The 6,812-nt window shown below is 46.6% G+C and overlaps 1 long non-coding RNA gene across 1 annotated transcript; it reads left to right on the top strand.

Moving 5' to 3' along the window:
- Positions 1–286: 286 nt before the first annotated feature.
- Positions 287–6,436, top strand: LOC136300192 (uncharacterized). Its single transcript, XR_010723638.1, has 3 exons — positions 287–373; positions 2,224–2,340; positions 6,339–6,436. It is a non-coding gene; the product is annotated as an uncharacterized lncRNA (long non-coding RNA).
- Positions 6,437–6,812: the final 376 nt, after the last annotated feature.

Genomic DNA, 6,812 nt, shown 5'->3' with positions numbered 1-6,812 from the left:
GATGAGGGACTGAGGGGAACGAGGAGCGCGGCTGAGGGGGATGAGGGACTGAGGGGAACGAGGAGCGCGGCTGAAGGGGATGAGGGACTGAGGGGAAGGAGGAGCGCGGCTGAGGGGCCGCGGGGCTCGGGGGCATTTGGGGCTGAGGGCCGCGGGGCTCAGGGGATGAGGGGCTCGGGGACCGAGGGGGCTCGGGGCCGCTCTGCAGTTCCCGCCCGCGGCCGCCGCGCGCCGCCCTCCGCCGGCCCAAGCCCGCCCGCCGCGCCGCCAGCGCCTTGCCGGGGGGCGCTGAGGCTGCCGGGAGCCGCCATCTTGCGGGGAGCGCGGCCGGAGCGGCCCCGGCGCGGACGCCGCGCGGGATGGGCCGCGCCCGGTGAGTGCCCGCGGCCGCGGCGGGACCCGGAGGCGGGCCGGGCTGCCCGCGCTGCGGCCCTCGCTGCTCCGGGCGGCTCGGCGGGGCTCTCCGCGGGGAGCGGGGTCGGCCCCTCGGCGCTGCCCGTGCCGGGGATGCCGAGGGCGGTGCGGCCGCCGCTGCCCCGGCCGCTGAGGCGTTGCCGTGGGGACCGGAGCGGCCGGGCCGGGCCGGGGCTGCCCCCGGAGCCTGTCCCGAGCCCCCGCTCGAGCCTTCTGTCCTGCTCTTTGCAAAAGCGGATGAAAAATTTCCTGTGCTATTAACCGCTTCTCTGGTTCTTTTGACATATTTGAATATTACGTCTCTTTGCCCACTCTTTTATTGTTTTTATTAGGCTCATCGCTTTCTAGAACTGCTTCTTGTTAATAAAAATGCAGTTTTATTCGATTGCAGGAGTTATTAAGAATTTTGTAGGGAGAAGTTCACTCGAATTTTCTTCCAGCGGTAATTTAAGTTTAAGCAGTTCTGTTTTGTAATGTCTATGATCGTACGCTTATATATTTCTCTTTAACAGTAAGTGTATTTCTGCTTCTGTACTACCTGTCTGATGCTTCTGCCTTCCTGCGGAAAGCCCTATAAATGGGTGTAAGTTGCACTGTTTTTAATCTGCATGTGCTGCCAAATGCAAACGGGTTTGCAGCACTACTTTGATTATTCCCTTCACCACTACAGACTTGCATTGAAATTTTAATGCAAATATTTCGTGTAGCTAACTGGAAGAATTTCGTTTCCCAAATGAACATATAGTAACAGCAAGATCTTACAGTAGACCGGTTTTGAAGGAAAAGCAACCAACTGCATGAAAAAACCCCTCTTTTACCGTTTTGTCTAATACCTTTATTTTAATCTAATACCTGGACAAAGAGCTGTAGGAGGCAGGTTAACTTAGTTACTCATTGTTTATCCTGAGGTAAATCACGGCGTAACAGTGAAGTGTTGTCTCTAAGAAGGCAAGTTTTTGTGTGATGGGTTGGTTGGTTAAGCTTTTATTTGGATATTTTTCATTATCTTAACTGCGTCCTTTTGCTATCTACTCGACTGGTTTGCAGTTTTCTTTGAGGTCCTTTAAAGAATCCCCAACCAGCTCCTTTCATGAAGAGCTTGGCACCTACAGCGCCGGCCAAGGGCAAAGGAGTAAATTAATGATTGCCCTGCACCTCCCCTGGCCTTGCCCTTTGCCATCAGCAGCAAAAGTGAAAGAATGCTGATGAGGGTGGTTGGCTCTGGGGGTTTTGACTCCTCCCACTGACACAGGACAGCCCGGCATTTGTTAGCAGGAAAGCCAGGAAATCCGTGCCCATGTCTCAGTTCTGGAGGTGTGACAATGGATTTCACCTCAGGCCCTGACTACCTGGGCCTGGACTTCTCCCGAGGTGGGTGGTGCAGCTGAAGGCAGCTGGAGACTTCCAGAAATCCAGTTTATAATCACGTACAGAATTTTCTAGGAGAGAGAAGTCTGGAGCGTGGGATTTAACTCTGTCTGCTTTGCCTTCTTTCTCCTTTTTGCTGCCCTCTAGTTTTTAATTCCAGGATTTTGTTGCGTCGTCTTTGGATGTTCTGGAGTATTCCCAATTTCTGTCCCTTGCCAGTTCTAGTAAAACATCTACATTTCTGACTTGCCCTGACTTCAAACTCTTTCAGCTTCAAACTCTTTCAGCTTTAGATTATGTTTTAATTTGAATTTCTTGGCCAAGGGAGAGAATTTTAAAATGTTTTTTCTTGGTCATAGCTTTGAAGTTGTGGCTTCATAAGCAGTGCTGAAGGTTTTGTGGAAAAGCTTTTTAACCTCTATTTTTTTTTCCTCCCAATAGGAATATTGAAATTTGTTCTAAAGATTGGTGGAAAACAGCAATGAAACCATATCTGCTTTGATGAATTCTCTGCTATATTTGGTCTGACTGGATACTAATTCCTTAGGGAAAACTGTTGTAAGTACCTTTTGTATTGCTTTGTTTAACAATGTTTAAACTTTTCATTGAAAGTTAAACCTTTGCTGCCTTTCATTTTTCATAGCATGGCGTCGTTTATACAGAGTTCTAATCCAAAATATTCTGAGCATGATGATTCAAAGTCAGGCTTGAGAAACCACAAGATTTTTAAACATGAAAAATGTTTAATACTCAGGAAAGAAGATGCATCTCAGGGCGCTGCGGGCTTTAATAGGCATTTTTTACTACTGGCTGTTCTTTTTAATAACCCCTGTTGATGCAGTAATTTTTTTTGGTTTCCTAGCCACAGGAGCAGTATCTTACTTGGGCTACAGCATGCCAGTTTTTCCTGTAGCTGGTGTTTGCTCCTTCCTTCTCATACATACAGCTGAAGTTCTCATGACATTTAACTTGGAAGTTCTCCAAAAGGAGGTTTTTCTCTGCCCTTAGCAGCCATGAAATCTTCTTCTTGTTGTTGTTTATGTCTCTATTCCATACCCATATGACATTTTCATGAAGAAAACTCAGTATGAAATAGTTCTCAGAATGGTGTGTTCTCTTGGCCTGGTTATGGACGTTTTGAAGATGGGGAGGGCAGAAGAGTCTTTGTGGCTGAAGTCAAAGATGGGGAGGATGTAGCTGTGTGCTATAACCCTGAGCAGCTGAGTGCGTGCCTGTGGTGACAGGCCCTGCTGGGAGGCTGGCCAGGACCTGTTAGAGCCCAAATAAACCTGGGCTGATGGGGTTATGTAACCCTTGGCCCTGAATCATTCTGGAGATACACACCCTGCTTCTAAAATAAACCAGAAAGATCTATACAGAGCTTAGTTTAAAAATGGCAGTTGATAATTAGATACAAATAGGCTGAAATTTGCAGACAGTGTTTAAATAGTTTGTGGTCATTTTAATAAGTGGGTTTTCAGTCAGCAGCAGGCACCTTCCTTGCAGCAATTGCAGCTGAGCAGGCAGAAAGTGCGGTTGAGTGAAGCGACATAATCTGTGTGTCAGCTGGTGCAGTGTGTTCTGTGTGATATTTACTTGCTGCACTACTCACATTTCAGTAAACACTAACAGTACCCTTTAGTCTGGAACATCAGGCTGTGCAAGGAGATTTCTGACTTGGACGTTACTGCCATGCTAGTCATGTCGAAGAATTAAAAATAACTCCTTACAATGCCAATCTATTTGGGGGTTAAGGATAGAAATAATCGTATCTAGTAAAATACACTTGAAGGGGAAAAGTGAGGTTTGTACTTTTCCTTTGAAGCTTTTCAGATCTAGATAATAAGATCATGTTGTATTTTCGCATAAAATCAATACCCATTAATATTTTTAAAGCTGAATTAAAGATGTTTGTTTTGCAGATCCACAGTGTACAGTTTTGCATTTTGAATAAGTTAACGTTTTTGCTGTTTATTTTTCTCTCTACTTTTCCTTCTGAAACATAATCAGCAGGCTATATGAATTGGGAATTCAGGTTGAAAGTGGGTGGTGTCTTGTGGCAAATGGCCTTCAGATGTGTAAAAGCAGGATTAAACTTGGCTCAGCTTCTGGAAGCCTTTCAGGCTGAAATAGATTTTGTTTACTCACCGTATAAAAAGATACATGATTCTTCAATAATAGTTAAAATGTCTGGTTTTAGAAGTGAAGATGATCTTTGACATTTCTGGACCTTCTACCTTGAATTCATGTGTGGTTAATTAAAACCTTTGCAAAATGGCTTAATTAACTTCAGTATACTTGGAGTATACTCTGACCTCAGGTTGGCTGCTGGTATAAACTGTAAAGTCTGGTGTGCCCATCTTAGGTGGCTGATTTTTGTGAATTTGTGTTTCTTCGCTGTAAACTATTGAAAACATTTACCCTCACTGATTTTTCTGCTGCAGTTAACATCTGTCTGGGTGCTGTTACGATGCCAGATATTGTTCTAAATCATTACTCCAACTAACTGGAGCTAGGCAACTGCTAAAAAACCTTTGCAGAAATAATCCTCCTAAGCCAGCTGTAATTTTACACCTTGAATAGTTGCTTTTCGCAGTTGTTTGAAACAGAAATAATTGAACATGATACTTTATTTAAAGTAGTACTAATGTTGTATATAAAACAGAACTTACACAGGCAAGGACTTGGCCTCAATGCTTGATAAAGATGTTTCTCATAGATAAAACTGTAGTGAAATGTAAACCAGCCATGGTTTTTGTCAATGGACAGTTTGAGAAGGAGTCTCTGAAGGATGGGAGGTAGCCTTTGTGTTCTTGTAGAAAGTCTTTCAGGCAAGCAGGTAAGAAAATTGCACCCTACTGTGCAGCTGACTGGTTTTGAGTAATACCAATTCCTTCATGAATGCAGTGCAGTAGTGATAGATGCTCAAGGTCACTGACATCTTTACAGGAACAGTTCTAGAGGCTTTAAAGTAAGGTTTAATGAAGAAATAGACATGAGCAATAAACATGAAAGCTTTTAAGATTTCATTACAAAAAACGATTGTTTTCAATACATGTATGTATATGAAAATACATATTTTCTGACAACTTTGATGTTACTAAATGTGATTACTGGTTTGGGGTTTTTTGTCCTTCAAAGTCAAAACAAGCACATAGGTCAGATTTGTAGGTCAGTCAATGCAATTTATTCCAGTGCTATTTTTGAGTTTGCTAAAGCAGAAAGGCACAGTGCAATTTCTGGTGTTATTACATTAGTCATGAACTGAGGGACAGCAGGAATTAGAGCTGGTGCTCACAGGTCTGTGCCCATGGTTACACAAACGCCCAGCCCAGGTGTCTGACGCTGCTTGTAGCCTAATTATCTCTGTCATCTGGGCAGAGGAGGCAGCAATCCTGCAATACGTGGCGTTCTAATTTCTCCCTCCCCTTTCTGAACCCTGAAAAAGGTTTGTAGGAGCTAAATCTGTTACAGAGGTAATCGCTGTCACATCTGCACTGACATTACAGAGTGTATAATCAGTATTAGTGCAGCTCTTGAGGAAGCTGTAACTTTGTAAGCTAATAGCATCACTGCACTTGTCTGGACAAGAGATGGACGTTTACTGTGCTTTGATTTCATCCTTTGGGACAAAGGTGATGACTGTCAGTTTGTGACCTGCTGTAACCAACTTTTGCCTGGTTTCATCCTCACCAGGGCTGGGGCTAGTTGGAGTGCTCAGCAGCCTTCTGGCACAGAAGGGACTCACCCTGGAAAAGCGTAGGCAGGGGCAGGAATGTGTGACTGCGCTCAGAAGAATGACATTCCTCCAGGGAGGGAAGGGAGGAAAGGCCAGGGTGATGGCAGAGGCACGGGAATTCTTGTCCAGGGAGTAGGCAGGGGTGGAGAAGTGGCAGCAGTGTGCTGGACATGAATACCACGGCTGGGCAGTCCCAACACACTGATCTTAAAAGCGCTTTGGTAAAATGCCCCAGTGAAACATCTGGTAGTTTATTTCGCGAGATATTTTGTTAAAATAGAAATTGAGGTATGTCTTTACAATATAACGCAAGTCAAAAACCTTTTTTCTTTTTGATGACAGTCTTACCAGTTGCTGCCCACCTGTAATGGGCATGGAGATCATGGCCCTCATATGAGGATAGTATATAATTGTGTTTGAGAATTGAGCTCTAAAATCTTGCAACCGTGGTCCAGCTCAGATCAGTAGTTTAAATTTAGTAACTTTGTGTTTCAGGTTCAGAATCCTTTCGGCAGGGTTTTGGCCAGAACTTTAACATTAAAGTATTTTGTTGATTTTATTAAGAAATAGAACATTTAAAGCTATAAATCTGTGTGTTCTCCAGGTAAATGTTTTTGGTCCTCTAAGACATCTTGATCTTTCTGCTTTTCTGTGTTTGGCTCTGTGTGGCAGGTGATGCGGGCAAGGGCGACATGGGGGAGAAGAGTTGTTATTGAAATCCATAAAGGATGGTAGTGAATGTAGCCAGCGTCCAGGGTTGTGCGTGGGTACGCTCTGTCCTTGCGTGTGGGAAATTAAAGCTGTGTCCTTTGTTTAGGACTCCAAAGGAGAGCCGTGCCCATGAAGAGATGAGGTGCGCTGTCCCACCGAGCGCCGCCGCCCCCGCACGGCCCGCCGGGCCCGGCCGCGGGCACAGGAGCGACCGCGGGGAGCGACCGCAGCGTCAGCGCCGGCCCGGGCCGTGGTAGCGCCGGCTGGCCTCACCTGGGCCGGGCTGGGGACACTGTCGGCTCCAGCGCCGGCTGGCCTCACCTGGACTGGGCACGAGGACTCTGTCAGCTTCAGCGCCGGCTGGCCTCGTCTGGACTGGGCTGGGGGCAGAGTGTCGGCTCCAGCGTGGGCTGCCTCGGCTGGGCTGGGCTGGGGGCAGAGTGTCGGCTCCAGCGTGGGCTGCCTCGTCTGGACTGGGCTGGGGGCAGAGTGTCGGCTCCAGCGTGGGCTGCCTCGTCTGGACTGGGCTGGGGGCAGAGTGTCGGCTCCAGCGCCGGCTGGCTGCGCCCAGGCTGGACAC

Source organism: Chamaea fasciata, unplaced genomic scaffold, assembly GCF_029207755.1.
Source record: "Chamaea fasciata isolate MVZ Bird 193981 ecotype frontalis unplaced genomic scaffold, bChaFas1.0.hap1 SCAF_22, whole genome shotgun sequence".
NCBI classification, from domain to species: Eukaryota; Metazoa; Chordata; class Aves; order Passeriformes; family Sylviidae; genus Chamaea; species Chamaea fasciata.
Note: the sequence above shows the minus strand (reverse complement) of the source record. Positions and strands in the feature narration are given on the sequence as shown.